Source organism: Oryctolagus cuniculus, chromosome 13 (assembly GCF_051225735.1).
Source record: "Oryctolagus cuniculus isolate XC-2025 breed Fujian yellow rabbit chromosome 13, ASM5122573v1, whole genome shotgun sequence".
NCBI lineage: Eukaryota > Metazoa > Chordata > Mammalia > Lagomorpha > Leporidae > Oryctolagus > Oryctolagus cuniculus.
The window spans coordinates 52,033,272-52,059,548 of NC_142879.1; the positions used below are offsets into that span (position 1 = coordinate 52,033,272).

At 42.1% G+C, this 26,277-nt stretch overlaps 1 protein-coding gene across 14 annotated transcripts in view; it reads right to left on the reverse strand.

Moving 5' to 3' along the window:
- The window catches only part of SIPA1L2 (signal induced proliferation associated 1 like 2), a 231,310-nt gene that overhangs the window by 138,493 nt on the left and 66,540 nt on the right, over positions 1 to 26,277 (reverse strand). The window contains exon 1 of one of the 14 annotated variants that reach the window (XM_089311588.1): positions 12,385 to 12,404. The exons of 12 other annotated variants lie outside the window; for them this stretch is intronic. The gene's annotated coding sequence lies outside the window, so the exon portion shown is untranslated. Of the gene's footprint in view, positions 1 to 7,552; positions 7,891 to 12,384; positions 12,405 to 26,277 lie in introns of those variants that run through there. One more of the 14 variants, XM_089311587.1, reaches the window with a different exon arrangement.

Here is a 26,277-nt window from a genome sequence, read left to right on the forward strand (position 1 = left end):
CATGAATACAGGAATATGACAAATGGAATAGAATCCAGAGCCCAGAAATAAACTCTCACATGTATTGTCAAAAGTTTCAACAAGGGTACCAATAACATTCAATGGGGGAAAGACAGTCTTTTCAATAAATGATGTTAAGAAAACTGAATGCCCTCAAGTAAAAGAATGAGATTGAACCCTTACCTAACACCATAGCAAAAATCTAACTTGAAATGGAGCAAAGATCTAAACATGAAAGCTAAAACTACAAAACTCACAGAAGAAGACAATGCAAGAAGGCTTTGTGACAAGAGATTTGGCAACTTCTTGGATATGCCACCAGAAGTGCAGTCAACAATGGAAAATAATTGATAAACCGGATTTCATTAAAATTAAAAACTTTTGTGCATCAAGGGAAACTATCAATACAGTTAAGTGAAAAGGCCCACAGAACGGAAGAAAGTACTTGTAAATCAATGTATCTGATGAGGAAGAGTTTCAGCAGAAAACCACATCCTGTTGACCCCAGAACTCTCACAAGACTTGGCTATCGCCATCATGGCACGGTCCCAGCAAGGAAGGGCCCTGTGATGCTGGATGTCAGGGAAGACTCACCGTTCTGGCATGTTCATCCCATCACTCAGTGAATCCTTCCACTACCACAGTCCCCCTACCACTGATCCCAGTTTCTCACAATTTCAAGTACTTCTCCACCTTTCTGAACAGTAAGTGAAGACAAATTAGCTGATGACAAATGCAATAAATTAGTTTTAACTGTTAGCTTTCCACTCAGAATCTAAAATAGCAATTTATACTCATAAATATAATACAGTATGACAGGATAGAATTACTTGCACTGACAATACTGGGTTTTGATCCTACAGTAATATATGAGACACAGTGCCCAATCACTGTCCAATTGTCCATTTTGGGTCCACTAGTCCATAGAAAGATAAAAGAGAGTTTAATAAACAGCTGCAACAGCAAGGAGCTGTGTCCCAGCCTGCCAGAGGAGGAACACTAAACCCTAGGAAACATCCACAACATGTTTTCTTGTTTTGTTTTGTTTTGCTTTAAGCTGTCAAAATTTAAGGTCTCTCTAAACATCTACTGTTTAATCTAATCTTCCCTCATGAATGTCTGGCTTCAGCTCAAACTGAATCAACATTTCTATTATAAATCTGTATTTTCACATTTTCCTGGTTTGTTGTAAACCATCTTTAGTCTGAAACATGATACAAACATAAGTCTGAATTTTAATGTTCTTCATGGGCAAAATGGTTTTACTGCAAAACCAGAATCACAGTTTTCTGCAAGCCAAATTTCTACAAATGGGTCTGAGTGAAATGAAAACTAAAAATTTGTAGCAAATTCTTCACTTATAAAATTTATCTCAAATTCTAAGAACAAACTTTTGCTAGTTTTGTTTTAATATAAATTGCTAAATATCTTAAGTCATCACATTTAACTTTGCATCTTGAACACGGATACACAGTATGAGGCCGTGTCCAAGTGCTATTCAACACCAATCATTAAGTTCTCAACAAGTGTATTCTACCTCATAGTAAGGAATTCTGTGACTCAGTGTTAGATTCGTTTTAACAAGTAACTCCATAGTGTGTATATCATAAATGTTGAAAAACACCAAAAATTGCTATTAGTCATTTTCTTCAGGACTACTGATATTACAACAGAAACATTAGTGCGACACTCTCCACATAAAAGAGATTTAATGTCACATCAACTCAAGGGATTTTCTTGGTGGGGTCATGTTCTGTAGCTACAACAGGAGAGCATCTCTGAAACCTAGGAATTGACAGCAGCACAGGGCACAGGCTGTGTGGGCAGAGATGCTAACAACCTGCTGCAGAACCTCGTGAGAAGACCTGGCTGCTGGATCAGTCAAGGAGAGCACGTTAACAGGGATATGCCTGAGATCTGAGAGCAGGAGCCAGGAACAGGGGTGGGGAGGACAAGTCAGCAATACCTAAGACCCAGGTTTCCCCTTCCCAGCTTGTGCCTGTGAAATTTCCCACTTCTACCCCCAAATCCTTCTCTCCACTGACAACACAATGCAGCTTTGCCTCAGAAACCTGGGAGTGAACATTGTCACCAGGGTCTGGTGTATGAAGTTCATGTTAAATGCACGAGAGCTTTAATGTAAACAGGAGAGAGTCTAATCTGATGCCCAGAGTTCACAAATGACCATAGTCACGTTCCACCTTTAAGAGACCAAATGACCACTCTCCTCTTAGGTCACTCCCTAAGAGGAACCTCTCACCCTGCGTCAGAGGGCAATGGGGGCATCTGATACCAGCAGGCAAAGCCTAGGGTCTGACGGAAACCAGAATACAAAATAAATAAGCCTTTCAGCAGAATTAAGATAGCCCACATCATCACTAAAAAGCTGGAAACAGAATGGTGAGAAGGAATTCTTAAAAAACAAAACAGAGCCAGCGCCGCGGCTCACTAGGCTAATCCTCCGCCTTGCGGTGCCGGCACACCGGGTTCTAGTCCCGGTCGGGGCGCCGGATTCTGTCCCGGTTGCCCCTCTTCCAGGCCAGCTCTCTGCTGTGGCCAGGGAGTGCAGTGGAGGATGGCCCAAGTGCTTGGGCCCTGCACCCCATGGGAGACCAGGATAAGCACCTGGCTCCTGCCATCGGATCAGCACGGTGCGCTGGCCGCAGCGGGCCGGCCGTGGCGGCCATTGGAGGGTGAGCCAATGGCAAAGGAAGACCTTTCTCTCTGTCTCTTTCTCTCACTGTCCACTCTGCCTGTCAAAAAAAAAAAAAAAAAAAACCACAAAAAAAACAAAACAAACAAACAAACAAAAAAACAAAAAACAAAAAACAGAGGCTGGCATTTGGTGCAATGGATAAGATGATACTAGCGATTCCTGCACCCCAAATCAGAGTGCCTGAGTTCAATTCCCAGCTCCACTCTCCATTCTAGCTTCCTGCTAACGTACACCCTGGGAGGCAGCAGGTGATAACCCAAGTACTTAGGTCCTTGCCACCCACTTGGAAGATCCAGATTAAGTTCTAGACTCCTGGCTTCAACATGGCATGGCACTGATCATTGTAGGCATTTGGGGAGTAACCCAATGGATGGAAGACCTCTGGATGTCTGGTTTTCTCTCTCTGTCAAATAAATAAAACAAATAAATAATTAAAAAAATACTAAGTCTGTGAGTTCCTTCCGTTTCTCTCATGATTTAATATTCCTATGAATTATTTCTTTTAAAAGGAATAAATAAAAAGACTTTGCCTAAAAAATCTTACAGTGACTGACAGGAGGAGCAGCTGAGGTGACACAGACTGAAATGTCGAAGACCAGTTTCCTCTGCATCCAAATACTTGGGAAGTCCAATGGCTCAAGATTCTTTAATTTAGAAATTCATATTATATTTTATTATATTCCCTATCATCTATCATGCATAATGGCATGCACTAATTTAATGGTGCCAAGCAAATTATAAGTATAGAATATTCTTTTTCTTGGAACAAGTTCTATTCTGATGAACCAAATTAAGAAATACATGTACACAACTATATAACTAACATAACTAGCAACACATTGGAGTTACTTAAGAGCAGTAGAATAAACCTTTTGTTACAGTTCCCCCATCAAATACATACTCAAACTCACAGATCTAAAGCATGAAGTAGCAAATGATACTTCATGAAGTAGGAGTATCTCCTTCACCTAAAATCCTTACAACTTCCAGATGCTGTAACAATGGCAAACAGCACAGGTGGATCAGAACCACAGCTCCACACTTAGTGATCATGTGACTTGGGCAAGGTACCTGACCTTGAGGAGTCTCAGTTTTCCCTTCTGTAAAATGGAGATAATCACAGGATGGCTGTGGGGATTACAAGACGTAAGGCAGGTAAAGCTTAGAGCAGCGTCTCCCATTTGCAATGTGTAAAAGTTATAGCTTACTCATAATCCTTAAACCTATTACCACGTAACATTTCTTCCTCTAAGCAAAATATCTTAAGTTTATCTTACTCACTGATTAAAGATATCCCGAATGCCAAAAATATCCTAGGAGTAACCCTTTTTGCATAAATGTCATTAAAAGTGTCTATGACAGTCTCCCAGAAAAGGGCTCTACTCCTGTCAGTGAGCTCAGTGCAAACCCTCATTAACATTTGTTAAATGGAAGCAGCAATGAAGTCTCAGTCATTTCAAAGGTAGTGGCTCAAAGCTCCATTACCCCATTTTAACACTGGCCAGGTCAGGGGATGGGCTAAAGGAGGCAGAAGAGGAATCTGCTGCTCATACGTGGTTCAGTGGGACACTGGCCTGCTGCAGGGGAAACAGGAAAGACTCAAGCTGGGGAGGGGGGTAGCTGGGCAGACTATAAAGGCTCCTTCACGTGGGAACACTCTTCAGTGTGGCAGAGGACAATCACTGGCGCTCAGGAAGGGATCATGTCTGGTGTCACAGCAATATCTGATTCTTTCAAAGCTTCTTTCTCTAGGAGGACATTCATGCTGAAAGGCACCGACTCCCTTTCAGAAAGCCCACACCACACCTCATTAAAACCTATTTAGTGCTAGTGCATACATAGCAGAATGTAAACTGAGGATCCAGCCATGCTGGTCTCGAGCCATGCAAAGAGCAGCAGCACAGAGGATGCTGCCACTTTCATTTTGCTAATCCTACTTCTATCAATCCTGAGATCCCTGTGCTTAGTATTTTTCCTACTACTACTGTTACTACTGCTACTGCTACTACTACTACTACTACTACACACACACACACTTTCAATAACTTCGTGGCTATCAGAAGGTACAATCTGAGTGGAGAGCTCAAATTTTCCTGATTTAACAATCCATGAAGCATATGACACTGGTAGGAACTGGCTCACTTGTAACACAAAAAGATAAAACGACCTCAGCATCTAAATCTGCAAGAATATATAGTATTATGTTCTTTCTTCCTGAGTTTTATTACTTACTCAGACCAACCGACAAACATTCCAGAGGCATGCTTCATCTACCTTATTTTCTACACATCTTAATCTTCTGAAAGCTGAGGGAGGGACCAAGTCACACGCTCTGTTTATGGCTCCTCAGCATGAAAATTCTCTCCTCAGTCTCCACTTCCCAGTGCATTTGTTAGTCCTCTCCCCTCTGCAACCTCCAGGTCTATACCAGGTTAACTATACACGTGACTATAGGTAGAGCAACCCAATTCCTCTGGCTAACAGCTGATGCCACATGAAAGCCTTGGGCTAAGATCTTTCCCAGGGTTTCTTGGTGGCTGGCTAACTCCTTAGGCAAGGCCTGAAAGGGTTCTGATGAACCCAAGTCCTTCCCAGTACTTCCAACTCCAAGAAGTCTCTGAGTCCACTCAAAGGTCAGGTGAGAATACTCCAAAGCACTCAGTTTAGTGTCCTCATTTGACCAGCAGAAATGAAAGTTTGCTTACACAACCTTGGAGGTCACTGAACTTCCTCATAAAGATCTAAGAAGAATTACACTCTATCCATTTGTTACTTCCATCTGTATCCTCCATCATAGATCTGCGCATATCACCTTCAAAATTCAGTGCACACTGCACCAGCAAGCATGAAGATCAAGACTGAGAGGCAATGATCTTCTGTGGGCATGAGGGTAGCAGTAAAGATTGGCATACAGTGACTCTTCCCTCATTCCACCACCCTTGCCCCAATCCAGCTTTCCACAACCAATGTCTGACATGGATCAGGCTGTCCCCTGGGGCTGCCCTCTGTCCACCAGGAGCTGGAGGTCAGTGTTCTTGCTTCAGAAGACCCCCAGTGGCCTGTCAACCCCCTATGGACTCAAATCTATAAGTCTTTGTGATTATTTCTTACAAAACAAGACTAGAAAGCCGAAACAAAAATGGGAAGTCCACATCTACCATGTGCCTGCGTGACAGTGCCCAGTACCTGCATGGTTTGTTAAGCCACATCCAACTCAGCTCTCTGTAAGCTAAAGGTTCAAGCAGAAAGTAGAAAAGCTGAGAGCTAGATGGCCAGGGAATGGCACCTTCCTTGAGCCAACCTCTGTTCTAACAGGCTCCTTGCCCACCTTTCCTTGTTCTGGTTCTCTTGTGTCTGCTTCTTGCATTCATCCAGAAGAGGAACCCACAGTCATTCAAGTGAGTCAGGAAAGATGACAGAGCCTGGCAGGGCATCTCTGGCCTCTTATGTAAGTGCTAGGGGCAGAGGAAGATGAGGAAAAGAAGGGAGGACAAGCAACTGAGGAAAACACAGGGAAATGCAAGAGACCAAACTGAGAAAATGGAGAAAAGGAAGAAATCAAGCAAGTGCAAAAGGGAGGGAGACAGGGAAGAATATAATTCCGGTTAGTGGAATGGAATACAGTGATAAAATCTAAAATTTGGCCAGAATTGTTATTGTTGTTGTTATAAGCCACAGTCAATGCTTTTGTCAGGAGTGCCCAGTGTGTACTGGACTTTTACCAACTTCTTAACAGCTAATCTCTGGGTTTGCCATTTATTAATAATTTAGCACTCTCCACAAGAAAATAGCTCTATAATCTACCGGATATGTTTAATAAAAACTCAAGTGAAAATAAGAAAGGCATTGAATCTTTAACAGTAGCTCCCAAGGGTTTCCTGCCTTCCAAGGCTAACGTGCAAATAAGGTTTTCTTTTACAAAGAGAGATAACTGGTTTCTCCCCTAAAGCTACAGTTGTATTGATTCGAAATAAGTCCTAAATTCTTTTCTTGTCAATATATGCATCTAAGAATTAAGATAATGTCAATATTCCTGTTCTTATAAAACAGACTTTACCTCCCCATCCACTTTATTTGCTCATCTCATGTTTTTTTCATTGTTATTTTATCAAAAATAAGGAAATCATGAGAGAAAGTCATATTAACACTTGGAGATACCAAGTTTTTAGTGCACTCTCACAACCAAGCTATCTTTAGGTGCATTCTTTATACAGGTAGAACCCATCTCTGTAGGATCTGGAAGAAACAGTTTGATCCCATAGACACAATGTAATTTGAGAAGGGCACACAGGCACAGGAAGAATGTTAAGTCTTGAGCTAAGACTCAGATGTCTCCTTGTCTCTCTGTATTGTTTTTAAAACACCCACCTAGACCCCTAACAGAAGACACAAAATATTTCATTTTTTTGCACCATTACAGCTGACATATAAAAATATCCTCTCAATATTCAGCATTTATAGTTAATGAATAATTTAAAGTTATGATTAATATAAATAGCGTTCGACTTCTACTACCTACTTATGCAGTAACCTCAGCAACATCTCTGTGGACTATACTGCAATTTCTCCACTACTTGAAAAAGACAGATTTCACTTAATTTGGCTAATCCTTTTCCCAACATAGGGGAATTAATTTTCCCACCACAAATAGGGATACTGAGGTTATCTGCTTCAATCTGCTGCCTACAGGCAGAGGAGCTTCTCTGCTATGCTGTAAGACGTGGGCTCCTCACCTCTCAGGAATGACCACTTCTAGGAGGTTCCCTCACAGAGGCTTCACTGCATGTCCACTGCATCCTGAAAGTGGTTCTCACATGCCCAGGGTCAATTACTTACCATAACACGCTCAATGTATCCATTCTGGTCTTAGGGTGCCAGAATAAGCTTCATACACACACATGTGTTCAAGTCCAGTCTTTCAAAACCTCAGTTTCCCCATGCCACAGAGTAAAGATGCAGAGATCAGCCTAGCAACCAGCACGCAACACAGTTTGACCCCAATTGTCTGTACTTCCCACTGCTGAAGAGGCCAGGGACCAAGATAAAGGAACTTGAACCAAAACCCAGAGTGACAGGGGACAGAAAGACCTCAGTCAGTCTACAGTGGTGAGACGCGGGAAAGGTGTTTCCACTGACTCTGCCTTCTTTAATCCTGGCAGTCTGGTTCTGTTCTCTTCCTCCCGAGGGACCAGCTGTGCCTCAGGAAGAATCCTAAATTTCTTTTAGTCAGATCCCTACGTGTCTGCAAATAGCCTTCAGCTATGAATGTAACATGCCTTGTTTGTACACACTGGTAGCTGCACCTGACAAAAATCAGGCTGTGCCACCTACTAATTCTTTTAGACTTAGAAAACCAAGTTTTCCAAGAATCCTAAAGAAGCTATTTTGAGTAAATTTTATAAATCTGTGTTCCTCTATCAGGCTTAATGTGTACTAGAAGAGGCATCTGTGTCTAGCAAAGCCAAACAGGCATAGCCTAACTGTGGTCTATGTTGCTACACAAACAGAATCAAGAGACAAAGAGGGAAGGAAGCCTTACTTTTTTTTTTTTTTTTTTTTTTGACAGGCAGAGTGGACAGTGAGAGAGAGAGAGAGAGAGCGAGAGAGAGAAAGGTCTTCCTTTGCCGTTGGTTCACCCTCCAATGGCCACCACGGCCGGCGCCCTGCTGCCGGCGCATCGCGCTAATCCGAAGCCAGGAGCCAGGTGGGGAAGCCTTACTTTCCTCACCATATTTTCACCCTAGGTCTTGCCCAGGAGTAAAAGAAAAATGTCTCCAAACAAATATAATCTGAACTGATACAAAAGAACAGTAGTAAGAAGATTATAATTATGATGATTATGATTTCTTTTCTTTTTTTTTTTTTAAGTGGAAGGGTTCATTGGGGGAAACCCGACAGACCAGAGGGAAGGGGCGAAGAAGCAAACGAGAGAGAAGGAGAGTGTAAGAGAGAGAATGAGAGAAAGATCAAAAGACAGAGAGAAGGGGCCGGCGCCGTGGTTCACTTGGTTAATCCTCTGCCTGTGGCGCCGGCATCCCATATGGGCGCTGGGTTCTAGTCCCAGTGACTCCTCTTCCAGTCCAGCTCTCTGCTGTGGCCTGGGAAGGCAGTGGAGGATGGCCCAGGTGCTTGGGCTCCTGCACCTGCATGGGAGACCTGGAGGAAGCACCTGGCTCCTGGCTTCAGATCAGCGCAGTGCGCTGGCCGTAGCGGCCATTTGGGGAGTGAACCAACAGAAGGAAGACCTTTCTCTCTGCCTCTCTCTCTAACTCTACCTGTCAAATAAAAAAAAAGAGAGAGAGAGAGAGAGATCAGGAGACAGAGAGAAAGAAAGCCACATGTTCAGGAGCGGGTCCTTTTAAAACTTTGCTGGGGTGAAGGGCATGGAAGTAGGAGCAGCGAATCCCATTAGCTGACACTGGTGGTTGGGCCATGCGGCCACCTGGAGAAGATTATTACTTCTAAAGTTACTATTAATATATTCACAAGAAATGTTTTAAAGATAGGCATGCACACATAGGTATATACAAAAGCAGATGATATACAAATGAATCTCCCTAATGTCTGATCCCCTGATATACAAAATGAACACTGAATTATTTCCATGTTCTTGGACATTTCTGAGATGCAGGGGATGTTTTACGAGATTCGATGGTTTAAAGACTTTCCAATATAAAAATGCTTGAAGATCAATAAGAATCTTACCTTTTCATAAAGGTACCTGCCTGAACATCCTTGTCACAAATGGGTCAAAATAAAGAAAATAATACAAAGTTCTGCTTGGAACATCTCTGCACCCTGGGTCAGCTAACTCATTAGCAAATAAAAGTTACCTAATGCCCACAGAGCCAAGTCTCCTTAAACAAGAAAAGCATGAGAATGCCTAAAACCTTATCATTAAGTTCTCATCTCAATCAAAGAAGATCCTAAGACAGATCCTCATTTCTCTAAGGCAGGGCTTTTTGTATATGGGCATCAGCAGAAATTCAACTACACTCTGGACAGAGCATATGAGTTCTTTTCCAAGAAATTAACAGAATATGTGCATCTGTGAACAGAACAGGCCCAGCAACACAACTGAACACAATTGTTTGCTCATTTTCATACCTTTCCTTCCTGAGAAAAGTCAGCCAAGTGGGTAAGCAACAAAGCAGCCAGCCATGCCTTAAAACAAGGTATTTCTACTTGGAAGAATATTACAAAAAGCTTGAACAGCAGCTTTTACAGCTAATGATTTTTACCACGCCACTCAGCAATTCACTAAGCACAAACCACTATACAAAGTTCCCTGCGTACAACATGAAAAATACAACATGGCTACATGTTCTTAGAACTGTATCTACAAATCCATTGTCTCTGTTAAAAACTAATTATAAATTAAAATAAATTTTTTTTTAAAAAATGAAAATGTCTTCTAAAGTGTAAGCTCCATGAAGGCAGGGGTTTTGTCTCTTTCATCTACTGATCAATTCTTATTATCTAAAAAGAACAAGGTCACTATTTGTTGAAAATGTAAAAAAAAAAAAAAAATAGAAACAAAAAGACAACCAATGACCTAGTTCAAGGAACAAAAACAAGTTTCTTTCATCATGCATTTTATAATCTTTTGGGGGCAATTAAAGGTCTAAATCTTAAAACAGAATAAAATAAAATAGAGTAGTGAGAGAATGAGCCAGAATGGGCAAACTGCCAGCACACAGACAGGATGTGCTGAAGTGGGCAGCACTCTCCACTCCTCTAAGTAGAGTATCGTCAGCTAACAGAAAGGATGCCTGGGACTGGGGAGTTAGGAAGAGAAAAATAGATGGTCTGGAATCTTCCTTTCAGTTTGCTATAGAATCAAAGTTTCTGAGACACTGAAAAGCAAACAGGAAATCCAATTAGTCAAGAAAGGTTTTCTGGACTTGAGGCTTTTGTTGTTCAGTGTTGTGAGGTGGGCAGTGATTAGAGGCCAAAGAATTTCCAGAGTTTGCTGGAAGAAAGAACCAAATGCAGCATGGCCATGGTATCAGGTTTCAAGTTCACCTCACCTTGCTGAGGTGCATGGGATACTCTGTAGACCTAGAAGCAATCTGCCTCTGGTCTGGTCTTTCCCCAACTCTGCCAGCAGAATTTTAACAAATGCCAGCCATTTTCCAGATCAATTTACCATCCATGTAAATCTTGGGACGTTAATGGACATTCACAGTACACTCAGTGATGCAAAGTTCTGTACATGTGTTACCATTTTAGAACCAGATAAAGAGATTATAAATAAATGCTGGAATGTATAAAACAGAGCTCCAAAGGAGCACAAGCAACTAGTAAGACTGGATGCCATGAGGAAGTGGGTGGCAGACCAGAGGGTGGAAAATACACTTTTCACTGAAAATGCTTTTGGATCATGTGAATTTACTTCCCTAAAAGTATAATTCAATAAATGATAAATAAAATTCTTGCTCCCCACCACCACAAAAATAAATAAATAAAAACCACCATCAGAATTTTACATGCAGAACACACGGAATACTTGACAGACCGGAGAGCTGTCCATGGGTCTTTTTGGAGGTTACCCAAGTCCTATCTGCCTGACCTTGGGAACGGGAAGCACAAACTCTCAGGAGAGGAAAAGCTCTGTTCTGGATGAGCTGGTCTCTGTGTGACAAGTGGATAATCCCTAGGGACAGAATCACTGGTCTCATTCCAGCCACGTGTGTTTGTAGAACCACAGTTTTCAAAACATGTTCTGGAAATCATTTTGGTGGGTGTTCAAAATCAGAGTGACAGAAAATAAAAACCTTGAAAATCACCATTCTAGGGAGCAGCAAAACATCCCCATCATCCAAGTCTCATCTTACTCAGCCTTCCTACGGTAAGTGATGGTGAGCCAGTTACCTGACCCAGTCCATGTTGCTTTTCCAAATCCATCAGTCTTTAGATAGTTTCTCCAGAATAATAAACATCTGCAAAAGATCTCCAACCTGAAATCCTAGGCTGCGGGGGAAAGCCAAGACAGCCGCACAAGTGAGTCTGTTCACAGTGGCTGGTGTAACATCTGTGCTGGGCAAAGCTGACCTCCTGATACATGACAGCCCAGACCATGGCCTGACTCATCATTGGCTGTCTCAAAATATGATTCCCACTCTTCTTAAATACTCATCCCAAGAGCAAGTAGAAAGCCAATTTTCTAGAGAAGTAAATACATAATCTGCTTTTTACAGACGAGCTTTTCTACAGAGTAATTACTTGAGCAAAAGGAAAATAAATACAAGTATGAGTATTACTACAGTAATCATGGATCCACTGAAGGCAGAGCTCAAATCTCCCCGGGTTCTAATGGAGTCTATAAACCACAGATTCGAGAACCATATGGTTTTCTTCTGTAGCTCTGTGGCTGCCTCATTAGTGAGGCTCACAAGATTAAGGCTTGGTATGATAAGCAAACACAGCTGAAGAGCCGCCCCTCCTCCCCAGGGACCATGCACAGACTACAAACAACCTCATTCACAGCCTCAATTTGCTTCCTACCTCCCTACACTTTTTTCTCAATTCATAAGGAGTGTGGAAGCCAGAATATCTGTATTGTTTGGCATATACCTTCCCACAACATTAAGACTCACAGAAGACAAAATATTTGTTTTATAACCCCAAACAATGGTAAGCTTAATAAATATACTTCATTTACAAACCTGCACTAAGCCCTGACTTGAGGGCAGGTGGCAAGCTGAGCACAGCAGGAGTAGCTGAGGAGAGGGCCTGGCCAGGCCTCCCTTAGCGTGGAGCTAGACAGGACGCACTCTAAGCAGGACTTCTGCAGCCCTAAACAGAAGGGGCACACGGCAACTGTCAGAGGGCTGGCACTGGTCCAGGCAGGGGAAGCAGGACATGCCAAGGCACAGGTGAGAGTGAGCAGGGTCCACACAGGGGCTAGGAGAGAAAGCAAGTGTCAGATGAGGCGCAGAAGTGGAGGCGGGGCACAAGGCCCCAGGGGGAGCAAGGGTCCAAGCACCACCACAGGATTCTCACTGACAGTAGGGGTTTTTCAAGAAAGAACATGGGAACCAGAGGTTTACCATGTGCCTTGATGCTGGGCCTGTGGGGCCAGCAGTGCCCCTCCCCCCAGGGTGCCCCTTCCCCCAGGGTGCCCCTCCCTTCCTCTTCCTGGGCCCTGGGCCCTGGGCCCCTTTCTTCTTTCTCCCAAGGCTCCACTACGGTTACTTCTAGTGTTCCTCGGCCATCATCTTCCACCTGCTTATCACTCTCCCCAGTGGCTGTTTCTCTTGATTCGCCAAAGCAGAGATTTGAAAACCTCAACTTGGCATCTATGGAAAAACTGCACAGAAGTTACAATGACCACTCAAGAGTATAGGCAGATGGCAAGGAATGGCTGCAAACTACTGAAGAAGCCAGGTTATTAGGAGGAAAGTCTTAAGGATGTTCAAAAATATATGCTAAGTGATTAAAATAAGCCTCCATTACCTAAGGAATCTGTGTAAATGGGACACTTTTCCAAATGATTACAGATTAAGTGAGGTACTGCTATTTGCTTAAAATTTGTGGGTGGAATTGAAAAAATGGGCCTGAGGCGCAAATAAAAATTTAAAAAAACTTAGCCTTTTTTTTTTAAACTGAAAATATGTTGATCCAACTTACATTTCCAGTTCCAACAGGTAAAAATAATGATCAATGTTATTTTTCTTCTTGATCATTTTTCACATGTTCCTAGTGTATTATATCATGGCTGCCTTGGATTATAATAACTAGGAAGGAAGGATAACTCTAAATCATTTTGAAACCCAGCCACACACAGGCAGAGACCTTCAATATATACAGCTTGATGGTTACTGTGACAGGAAATTTCTTTTCCATTCCTGTGCAGAAATGGAGAATAGTTAATCAAATGCCTTGAGAAGGGTTATATGCTGAACTATCTAAAAGACAGAATTCAGATTTTTTGTACACTGCAAACACCAACTCCCACTTTGGATTTTTTTCTTCTTGCTATTGTATGCTATTGCTATTGCATGAAATAATTATTAATAATGCCACTTCATCAGTTTACCAAATGGCATCTTGCTGTATTCAAAGGAGAGTGTTCATTACTCAAAAGACCATCTGTCTAAGAGCTTAACAGAAGGTTTAAATAACCACGATCTACAGAAGGATGTATGGTTGCAATATATCAAGTCAAATATTTACATTCCTCAGTATTTTAAATATGAACGTTCTTATCCAGCCACCCACGACAAGTCAGACTTAATTACTATGCCTTTTTCTTTGTTAATTCTACTTTGTATATTTTCAAGCCAATATAAAAATTTCAATACAAGGATAGCCTTAACTTAATCAAACAGTACTGCCAACTTTTGAGAGTCTGTGCACCCACCTTCATTAGACAAAAAATAATCCTGACAACAGCAATATTTTTTATCAGAAAATCAGTTAAATAGTATTAGTCAAATCAGAAAAACGTTTCTGCTGACTGCCTTTCTGAACACTAATAATTGTGGCTGTTGTTGCTCTGATCAACATTAGTCGCAACAACAGCCATGTCAATCTCATTTAAAGGCATCCAGCAACATCAGTCTCTACCATGAAGACAGCAGAACCAAGGCTGCCAGCTCTTCTCTACTGGGGGAGGTGAGACAGCAAGAACACCTAAGGGGCGTGTTGGTACAACAGACAGAAACACTAAAAAATGCCTTCCAAATTGTTAGTGAAAATACTCAAGACTATTTCAAATGGAAAAAAAAGAGGATGCAACATGGAAGAGGTATCCTTAAGTCAATTCTGTAGGGACAGTTTAAAGTAGCAAGTGTAGTTCAGGAAGAGTGAAACAAAAACAGTGAATGGGAGTGAGCAGACAGGTAAAGACCCATTGTGAGTGAAGACAGCAAGGTCTGTAAAGAAAAACAAGCCTGAATGAGAATCCTCTCCCCACCACTTACTGACTGTGCGGTCCTGGACAAACTACCATGCATGTCTGAGCCGACTTCCTTACCTGTAAGGGATGATAAGCCAAATATGCCCAGCCCCCAGATCGGAGTGCCTGAATTCAAGTCCCAGATCTAATCTTGATTCCAGCTTCCTATTAATGGAGACTAAGGGAAGCAGCAGGGAATAGCTCACGTAGTTGTGTCTCTGCCACCCACAAATTGAGCTCCTGGCTCCCAGCTTTGGCCAGGTTCAGTCTGAACCACGGAGGGCACTTGGGGAACGATCTAGTGGACAGAAGCTCACTCAGTTTCTCTCTCTCTCTCTCTCTCTCTCTCTCTCTCTCTCTCTCTCTCCTCCTGTGTCTCTTTACCTCTCAAATAAGTAAAAATTAAATTAAAAAAAGAATGTAGGACCTGCAGGAAGATTAAATGAGATGATAACGATGCATGTGTTGGGGGTCTGATGGATACTCCAGAAACCATAAAACATCGGTTTAATCTCCTTTTTTTCATGTTCCCCTAAAATAAGTTCTGTTTTTATTATAGCACTGACAATCAATTCTTTCCCCGTCTATAAGAAAAGGGTTAGACTTGAAACATTACACAATAGAAGATTCCTCACAACTTGAACATCCATAGCCTAAGGAATATTAGTGCCAACGTGTTCACTGCTCCTTGCTCACTGGAGGGGGAAGGGAGAGAGGACAGTGTCTGGGACACATAACAAACTATTAATAACTAATTGATGTTGAGCCACCAGCATTTGAAAAGCAAAAACAGAAAGCAGCATCCCAAAACTGACCAACAAGTAGTTTAACAAAAGCCACTGCGATTCAGAAGAAGGAGAGAAAATTCCCTGTGGGAGAGAGGGAAATGGTACCTAGAATAGTTCACTTCGCTGACACAGAGCATCAGGCTGTGCGAAGGGTGGTGGCCAGGGAGGGCTGAGTACAAGTGGATTCTATTCCAGGAAACAGAAAAATCTAAAGCCAGAAAGACAATTGTTTAGCTGATAAGTGGAGTCTTAAGAGACAAGTTGAGATTTTCATCTTTACCTTTAAAACAGCAGGGTTTTATGTGAGAAAATATTTAGGCAGAATACTGAGAAAATGTGTAGGTAGAGTACTGAAGAGATCAGTGACTAATGAAGAGAAGCACTGACTAAATGTAAGTTTTCATTCATATTAAAAACAGCAATATGCTTATGGACTCCATTTACACAGCCTATGTTTTCCTTGACTCTTTTAGGTATAAAAGTGATACCATGAGATTAGTGGCTCTCATTGACTTACAGAATCAGTGCCTTGCCAGACAGAGACTAAGTAACCAATAAGTATTGAATCAAAGAACATGATAATATGGATTATCATAGCAAATGCCATATGAGAGGAAGAGACAAGACCAAGGAATGAAAAGCAGATTGCTGTACTGAATACTACTCCAATTGACCGGATGGCACAGGGCTATGTCTGTGGCCCCAGCTACATGTGGAAAGTGGCCAGACTGTCGAAAGCTAAAGAAGCCAAACCAAGATTTAGACAGGAGAGTTTCTGGGCCGCCAATTACATTCATCCCCTTCCCTCTCTGTGCATCTATTTAACGTTTTCCTCTCCTAATGAAAATACACCTAAATCCTTCTCTACTATAAAACTCATTATCAAAATGTGTCTTTTCAATGATTTAAGAATATTTCTTATCTCCATCAAGAGACAATAAACTCCTGAAGTAAAGACTCATATTTACATTCACTATAGAGCTGGAGTCATCGATAAGTGACCAACAAAATTTTCTTTTTGAGAAATTAGGTAAGACATCAATAAAGTCATGATTCTAGTCACCCATGTTATTTTTTCAGGCAAGCAGTAATAAAGCATTGACCAACCAGCAAGGCCCCGTGGTGGGAAATACCGGACACATGCATCGGACATGAGCTCTGACTTTGAAAAGTTTAATATTCATGGCAATGAGCAAAATTAACATGCACATCTTTCCACAACACTGCTTTCAATTTCTTCTCTGAGAAGATATTTTTTCCCCTTCAGAATTAAGACCCAAAATGGAAACATTTGATTCTACATTTCTGTCTTGATCAAGAAATGAGAACAAGTGCTAGAGTTATTTAAATTTGATTGTCAGCAGAAACCAGAAATGAAGGAGGAAGAGATGAAAATGTATAAATTAGATACAAACATGATGGTGGCACAGAGATTGTCCACACTACCAAGAGAGTGACTCACAAGGGAAAAGAAATGGTTAAGTGGTTGCCCTAACAGAAGAAATTATGAAATAAAATATTGACATTTAGGCTCCTATTTTTAACAAACAAAATTTCCAGCCTCTCAAATAGCCAAGCTTTCGACTGGAAAAGTCTTTCTACAATGGGTCCCTAAAAGTAGTTCTCTTTATTCCTTCTCAGGGTGCCATTTACATTTCCCTTCACTTTGCTTTTGCAAGAAAGCGGGTCTTATGAAGAATGAAGCAATTACTTATTTTAACTGGAGTGTGGTATTTATATAATGTGCACATATCCTGACACTATCGCACACGTGCTGATGTTTTCTTTCTGGAAATACGATCTGCAGCAGCCGTGCCTGCTGTGCACCCTGGCCTTGCAGCTGTTGCCCTGACGAGTTAGATGCTGTTCCCAGGCATTCCATAGATTTGAAGGTTTAATTTTATCAAATGGGAAAGAAAGGTTCAATTATTTTTATTAAGATAACAATAAGGGAACAATTTCCAACAATGAATTTTGAAGAGAAAGAGTCTGCACACCATACTTTTGTGTCTGTAATTAGCAAAATTAAATGTCCTTTTCTCTCTATTAAATATTTGGCTTGCTTCCTTAGAATAACTATCCATGGAATAAAAGCAAATAAGTTAAACCAGAAATTGAGTTTACAAATTTACGTACGTTAATTATTCAATTTTGGCAGAGGCTTTTTCTTTAAAATCCGTTACAACCCAATCATCTGAAAAACGAGCAAGCTCTAAATTACCTCACTAATCTCAGCAGTGCTGAGAAAACAAGTACATTTGTTCCACTGAACAAATGAAACCACCCAGGAAAACATATTTATCTTTCAGTTGTGTTATTCCCATACCCAAAATTAAACAGAAAAATGTTTCAGACTCCACAATTCACCTCCACAGGAATCTGAGGCCACAGTGGGGAAGCCAAGTCTGAATGCGACTCTACCCACAATGCCCTGCTCTGCCTCCCTACAGCCAGCCTGGAGTAAGCTAATCCTACTGTGATCTTGAACACCTGCAGGCTGGGGAAGAAGGGTCCACTTCCCTGAGATCTACTTCTAATCAGAAATCCTGCAGACAGACTCTAACCAAACACCTCCAAGAATGCAAAGCCTCCAACTGCTCTGCCAGATACAGGCTCCTGCAGAAATGTTACCCAGTCCGGTACAAAGCATACAGCTGATACATAATCCACCATTTTCAGGCCCCTCTAACAAAACCCCCAACTGTCAGACGTAATCTAATCATTAGCATATGTAAGGGTAAAGGTCTAGACCATGACATCAGCTTCAAGGAAAGATCAGCAGATTCAAAAAAGAACCAACTAGCCCACAGAGTCTTTGGAAATTCCAGATATCTGAAAGGATGAAAAGGATAAAACAGCAGGAGATAGAGGACTCTACATTCTAAATCCTAAAAAGCACACACACACACACACACACACACACACAAAAACTTCTAAACAAAACCACTCTGCAAATTTACATTACAGAAAAGTATGGGGAGGGGAGGGAGCCTATCCATCAGGAGGGTATTAACTAAAAACTTGCTTCCCTAGCAACCTGGGCCCGGAATAGCATCTGAAACAATGACAAAATGAAGCTAACCCAAGAGACTGTCCACAGTTCAAGGAGCACCTAAACCTGATGAAAGCCACTGAACAGCTACCATAGAATTCCTCCAAGATAACTTCACTACCAGTGATAACATGAGGGTACACAGTCTGGATATCTGCAGCAGGAATGCAGGATCACCGAGTGGTTTATAGTTTAATGTGTAGACAGTGATAAAAAGCTTACACCTCTGCCTGTTCTGAAAACTTAGGAAAAGCAAATTGAACTAAACCAAGCTTATGTCCTCAGGGCTATGCTGGGGCCCTTCCAATGTCCCCAACATCCATTTCTACTCTGGAATGCCAAGTTGTTTTTGTTATTTTTGCTTACATTAAAGATAACCACAGAATTAATTTCATTTACATTTTTAAGAAAACTGATCTTTAAAACTTCTCTTTAGGGAGGAGACAGGATCACAGTGTAGTTTAACACATCAGGTGAAGAATTCTGCAAATGTGCTCTCATGTGAAAAGACGTGGATGGGAACGGAAGCCCTGCCACTCAGCACTCTGGAGCTGTTTTCAGCTGTATTTGGGAATGTCTGACTCTGCTTTGTAAAACTGGGCATCCTCATCCTCCCTTCGGGACAGTTAAAAAAAGAGCTCCAAATTAGTGATCGTTGAGATCACACAAAAGTCTGCAAAAAAACAGAGAAAATGTCCCCAGATAAAGTTAAAGCACACTATTTTTAAAAGATCATTTCATTTCCTTCAAAATTTTAGGATATAGATACCCAAATTTAAATGAGAACAGGATAGAGAAAAATCAGCCCCAGTCAGACACAGGTCAGCATTTAAAAGAGCTTTAGATCCACACAGGAGACTCGGAAGAAGCTTCTTGCTCCTGGCTTCGGATCGGACCCACTCCGGCCATGACAGCCATTTGGGGAGTGAACCAGTGGTCTCTCCCTCCCAGTGTAACTCTACCACTCAAATAAATAAATAAAATCTAAAAGAAAAAAGAAAAAAGAGAGCGTTGGGACAGCAGTCATGAATGGGGAGAGCAGCATGTAAAATAAATCCTGTACCAGACAAAGGTAAATTTTCACCTGTGCTCCATCAGCAATCAAGGATTAACAGAATCTGGTGAGGGTGGCTCAATAAAATGTTGAACTGGAAGAAGGTAAGAGTGACATTGCATGGTGCCTGTCAAATCCACATTTGAGGAGCTGGCCTAGCACATGGACTCAGGGGAAAGATAGGACAAATGGGAAGCTATAATATACATTGGATGCCTGATATGGCCTGGGATCCATTTAAGGCATTCTCCTCTCCCTAAGGCACTTGACGATGTAGTTATCAGTATTTGTTTAGATATGAGATACAGTGCTAGAAGAGTTCAGGCAGCTATTCAGTAGTGGAAGCCAAATCCAGCATGGGTAGGTGTTTAACCCTAGTTAACTGTCTATAAAAATCTCTGGTGTTCCCTTCTCTCATCTTCCCCTCTCTCCTAACTCTACAGCCACCAGACCCTACCAAAAACTTGACCCAGTCCTTTCATTCCTGACCACTGAACTTCCTCTCCCACCCTTGTTAACCCAAACGCCAGGCACTATGATCTTTCCAATATTACCCAGGAACATGTCCTTTCAACCTACTATGTCTTCTACATGTTCCCATTGCCTCTGGGAAGCCATAGTTCTCCTGTGTTCTGGCAGACATAACCTAACATTACCATAATTTACTTAGATGCTTGTCTATCCTACTTAGATGGAGGACCTAGAAATCAAAGAAGGTAGCTGGCGTAGTGAAGACATAAAAAACTATTAGCTAAGCGAATTACTGCCAAGAGATTGGCTATTTCATCACTAGTCAATAAAACATAAAGTTAGACCATTTTGACACAATATTTTCATATAAACCATTATTTCATATCAACAAAGCAATATTGGTAATGGAAGTAAGCCAAAACTAAGCATCTGCCCTACTGGGAAAAAAGGGACACACCAGAAAGAAGTGTGTTATTCAAACAGAACTCTGCTTAGAAAGGCAGGTGCATGAGCTTTCATCGCCTGCTGGGAAATTTCCCCCAGAGAGCTGGGAAATAAGGAAAAGGATCACCCACTGAGATTTAAATTTTAAAAAAGCAGGAGCCTCGAGGCCTGTAATACTTGACTATATCCTAATTAACAGCAAATCACAATTTAAAAAGTTTTGAGGGCTGGCGCCGTGGCTCACTAGGCTAATCCTCTGCCTTGCGGCACTGGCACACCGGGTTCTAGTCCCCTCTTCCAGGCCAGCTCTCTGCTGTGGCCCGGGAGTGCAGTGGAGGATGGCCCAAGTACTTGGGCCCTGTACCCCATGGGAGACCAGGAGAAGCACCTGGCTCCTGCCATCGGATCAGCCGCGGTGCAGCCATTGGAGAGTGAACCAACGGCAAAGGAAGACCTTTCTCTCTGTCTCACTCACTGTCCACTCTGCCTGTCAAAAAAAAAAAAAAAAGTTTTGGATATGGATTGGGGACGTGAAAGGAGGAAAATCCTAGAGCAAGTTTTGGCATCCAGAGGAGAGGGATCCCCAGCCACTACACAGAGTCTTTTCCAGGGCAGTCCTTGCCTTAATCCAGTAAGTGTTCAGCTTGCCTCTACCCCTAGTTCTGATGGCTTCAGACCTCTGCCTATCTTCAGGGACAAAGTATGGACTAAGGGGAAACTGGTTGTAACTACTACTGTAAATTATTAAGCAGGCATTCTTACTATACACTTGAGTTAGTAAACTTGGTTAACATGATCACTGGTCAGTGGGATGGATTCACTCTCAGTGCACTGGAAAAAAAAGCCTTTTGTTTTTCCAAATGGCAAATAATAAATATCACCCATAAAAGTCTTTTAAAAGAGTTAGTTGGTGTTTCTGCTGGCTGATAAACCATCCTTACTTATCCTTCATATTCATGCCATGTTTTCTTTAAATTCTGCACTGTGGGGATCAAGGGTTAGGAGGGCAATCACTTTCAACCAACAGTGGATTTTACCAAACAGATAAACAATTTACTCAACAAAACTCACTATCCCAAGGCCAGCGCTGTGGCGTAGTGGGCTAAGCCTCCACCTGTGGCAACAACATGCCATAGAGGCACAGATTCTAGTCTCGGCTGCTCCTCTTCTGATCCAGCTCTCTGCTTATGGCCTGGGAAAGCAATAGAAGATGGCCCAAGTGCTTGGGCCCCTGCACCCACCTGAGAGACCTAGAAGAAACTCCTGGCTCCTGGCTTTGGACTGACCCAGCTCCAGCTATTGTGGCCACTTGGGGAGTTAACCAGCAAACTGAAGAACTTTCTCTCTGCATCTCCCTTTCTCTCTATATACTTTACATCTCAGATAAATAAATACAATCTTCAAAAACAAAAAAAAATTTTATATATATATATTCCAAAACTCCCTATCCTAGTGAAGAATTATCATCTCACCTTTCAGGATAGAAACAGTTTGGATTCGCCAGTACCAAATTAATACTCCCTTTGCAGGGCTGAAGCTAATTCCTGAAAAATTTAATTTGAAAAAACAAGCCCAAGGCTACCATACTACAAAAGTCTCTTGATGGGTTAATTTCACACTCTAGAGTCCTCATCCCACTAGTGGATGGGTGATCTCAATTATGTAAAGTAGAGGAGTTTCTGAATTTACCCAATCAACCCCAGACATAAGACCTATGAGCCCAGCAGGGGGCTACAGTTCAGCTTCCCTCCTGCCAGCCCATGGCATAGCAAAAACTATTCTAGAAATCAGCCAAGCTGAATAAATACCTTCTCTATACAGAGCTCAGTCACAGGGCACCAGTGTCCCACTGGACAAACTATTCCTTCCACATCTTCATACAGGGGGGATGCTTCCAATGTGGGCAAACAATAATATAAACTCAATCAGCTCAGCCAGACCTGGCATGTGCAGTGCTTTGAGTTCCACAGACAAAGGCACCACTGCTGGAACCGCATGGGCAGAAAGTACAACCCCTCTATGCCCAAAACTCCATTCCTGAAAATAACTGTGTCAGCCTCTATAAAATAAGTACAATAAATGTTCTCAGGAAAACATGTTATCTACAAAGACTATGAAATCATGAGATGTGTGATGTTAGAATGCTTTAATCAAAGTACAGCAAAACACATATACAGTACCCTGACAAATACATAACACAAGCACATATTTACTTACCTACTTATGGAAAATTCTCTAAAACTTTATTTTTAAAATTGGGTGTTGGAGCAATTTCATTTTCTTCTATCAAGTATTATGTATGGAATAAATATTACTTTTATTGGGCTTATCCCTATAAATTGAAGTTAAAAATGTCAAATACCCTTCAATTTATCAATAAATAAAGATTTGTACATATTATTCTGTCAGTAACTTGTGACACATTTAGAGTGTGCTACAATGTTCCTACTCAAGGCAAATCCAATGCAGATATAAGTTGATTATACCAGTCAGTCTGGGAGATTAAAGTTTGGTGATTCAAGGAAAGTAATACATACAAGTCACCTAATGGGTCTAAAAACAGTTGGTCCCCTCCAGTTCATTGTTGGTTTTTGACCCCTGCCTAAACTGGTATCTCTATTACACACAGAATTGTGGGGTTTTTTGGGCTCACAAAAGAATTAAATCAGAATAGAAATAACCTTTTACCAGTCTTTTGTTGACAGCAAAGAAACTTAGTCTGTGGTTTTTTTCTTTTTTTTAAGTTCTCCCTGTGGTGCCAGTGCAACTAGGTAGGCATAATCTCATTTTCCTGTCCATCAAACTACTAGGGGGGAATGGCTTAACCATTTCCTATTGAAAACCTGCCAAACTCCTTCCTCAGCTAATAGCACCACAGCAAGAAATTACTAAGGAATCGGGAATTGGATTATTAGTATGTTGCTTAACCAAACAACATCATTTGAATGAAACTGGAGAGTATACCATGTTGGTCATATGCCCCGCTCCATCAACCTTTAACAAAACCCTTGGGAAAACAAAATTTAATCAGTTATCTTGTTTCAGATCATTTGCTCAAGTTATTATTTTCAGTAAATTCCTCTGAAAGTCATAATTCCTCAAATGTTTACTGTGATCTGTAGGAAGAAAGCCCAGCTGTCACCTGCCTCTGTCCTCTCTGATATGGCCAGAAGAGACAGTAGTAAGGGCCGAGGCAGGAGCAGAGGTGTCAGCCCTTAAGAGGCTCAGTGGCTGGACTATGCTAGCAATAAGTTCTAAAATCAGGCCCATATGAAAGCTTCCAAGTGGATATAATTTCTCACAACAGAACAGAATCATGAAAGGTATCACTGCTGGAAAAAATAAGACACAAAACTTGAATCCTAAAGAAAAGTAAATTCATTATCCCACTAAACAGTCTAGATTTTAAAAAAACATTTATTTATTTACTTGAAAGGCAGAGATATAGAGAGAGAAAGAAAAAGAGAAGGAGAGAGATCTATCCACTGGTTCAATCCCTAAATGGCCACAATGGCTGGCACTGGGCAAGGCTGAAGCCAAGATCCAGGAGCTTCTTCTAGGCTCCCACATGGATACAGGGGTCAAGTACTTGGGCCATCTGCTGCTGTTTTCCCAGGCACATTAGTAGGGAGCTGGAAAGGAAGAGTAGCAGCTGAGACTTGAATGGGATCCTATGGGATGCCAGCACTGCAGGCAGATTTAACCTTCTACACCACAGCACTGGCTGTTGGAGTCTAGATTATTATTATTATTATTATTATTTTTGACAGGCAGAGTGGACAGTGAGAGAGAGAGACAGAGAGAAAGGTCTTCCTTTGCCGTTGGCTCACCCTCCAATGGCCGCCACGGCCGGCCCGCTGCGGCCGGCGCACCGCGCTGATCTGATGGCAGGAGCCAGGGAATCCTAGTCTCCCATGGGGTGCAGGGCCCAAGTATTTGGGCCATCCTCCACTGCACTCCCGGGCCACAGCAGAGAGCTGGCCTGGAAGAGGGGCAACCAGGACAGAATCCGGCGCCCCAACCGGGACTAGAACCCAGTGTGCCGGCGCCACAAGGCGGAGGATTAGCCTAGTGAGCCGCGGCACCGGCCTGGAGTCTAGATTATTAAAAATAGGGAAAAGTAAAGCAAAACAATGCATTACCCTGAATTTTAATTTTAACAATATAAAATGATCATTTTTACAATATTTATTTATTTATATGAAAGCCAAGTTACACAGAGAGAGGAGAAACAGAGAGAGAGATGTTGTGGTGGATTCGTTCTGAGAGGAGGGCAAGCGGTGCAGAGTCCCCACACAGACCCCAGGAGTCAGGTGAAAGCAGGCCAGAGGTAAGCAGTCTGCAGACTCATTTATTTCAGTTGGTACAGCAGCTTAAATAGCCAAGGCAGCCAATGTAGTCAAGGGGCGATCTATGCCCTAACCAATCACAGCCTGTTGCCAGGCAGGCTCCATTGTCATGTGGTTTCCAAAGCCATCCAATCACAGCCTGTTGCCAGGCAGGCTCTGTTGTCTTGTGGCTTCCAAAGCCATCCAATCACAGCCTGTTAGGCAGTTTCTGTTGCCAGCAGCCATCTTGGCATGGCTTTCTCATTCCACCAGAGAGAGAGAATCTTCCATCAAGTGGTTCGCCTCAGGTGGATGCAATGGCCAGTGTTGGGCCAAGCTGAAACCAGGAGCCAGGGGCTTCATCTGGGTCTCCCACATGGGTGGCACGGGCCTAAAACACTTGGGTCATATTCTTCTGCTTTCTTAGGCCATTAGCAGAGAGCTAGATCAGAAGTGGAGCAGCTGGGACACAAACTAGTGCCCATATGAGATGCTGGCATCACAGGCAGCAGCTTTACTCACAACGCCACAATGATGGTCCCAAAAGGAGTCTTTTTAAAGCATGAAGTTTACATTCATCAAATACTTATTTTTTAAAATACTTTTATATATTTATTTGAAAAAGTTACAGAGAAAGAGAGAGAAAGATAGAGATTACTCTTTCATCTGGTGGTTCACTCCTCAGATGGCCACGATGGCCAACGCTAAGTCAGGCTGAAGCCAGGAACCTGGATCATCTTCTGCTGCTTTCCCAGGCCATTAGCAGGGAGTTGGATTGGAAGTGGAACAGCTGGAACACTATATGGATGCTGGTGTTACAGGAGGCGGCTCTATTTGCTATACAAAAGTGCCGACCCCCATCAAACACTTATTAAGTACCTATCATGTCAGGCAAACATATTGTGACTCTTAAGCATTTGCTGAGACAAATAAAAAGTCACTTGGGGGGCCGGGCCAACTTTGAGTGCTGGTTTGAGTCCTAGCTGGTCCACTTCCAACCCAGCTCCCTGCTAATGTGCCTGGGAAGGTAGCAAAAGATGGCTAAAGTCCTTGGGTCCATGCCCCCATGTGGGAGACCCGGATGGAGTTCTAGGCTCCTAGCTTTGACCTGGACCAGCCCCAGCTGTTGCAGCCACCTGGGGAATGAACCAGCAGATAGAAGATCTCTTTCTCTGTAGCACCAGACTTTCAATAATTGATTTAAAAATGTGGGCTTTTTTTAACAGTCAGTTTGGTTTAGATGCTGTCTCCACTGAGTAGTCCTAGGACTGTACCACAATCTCCATGTGAACTGATAGAGAAAACACACTGTAAGATAGAGTCAGTCAAAGAATATGAACCCCCGAACCTTTAAGATAAATGATACAAAAGATCACCATACCCTTCTTGATTTTCTCCCCAGCTCTTTATCATTATCTGCACAGGTAAAAAGGCTGTGGTTTCAGACAAATTTTAAGAAGTCAAATTTCACAAAGACCCGTCTGTCACTATGTGATCAGAATAAGGACTATGTTTGTAGACA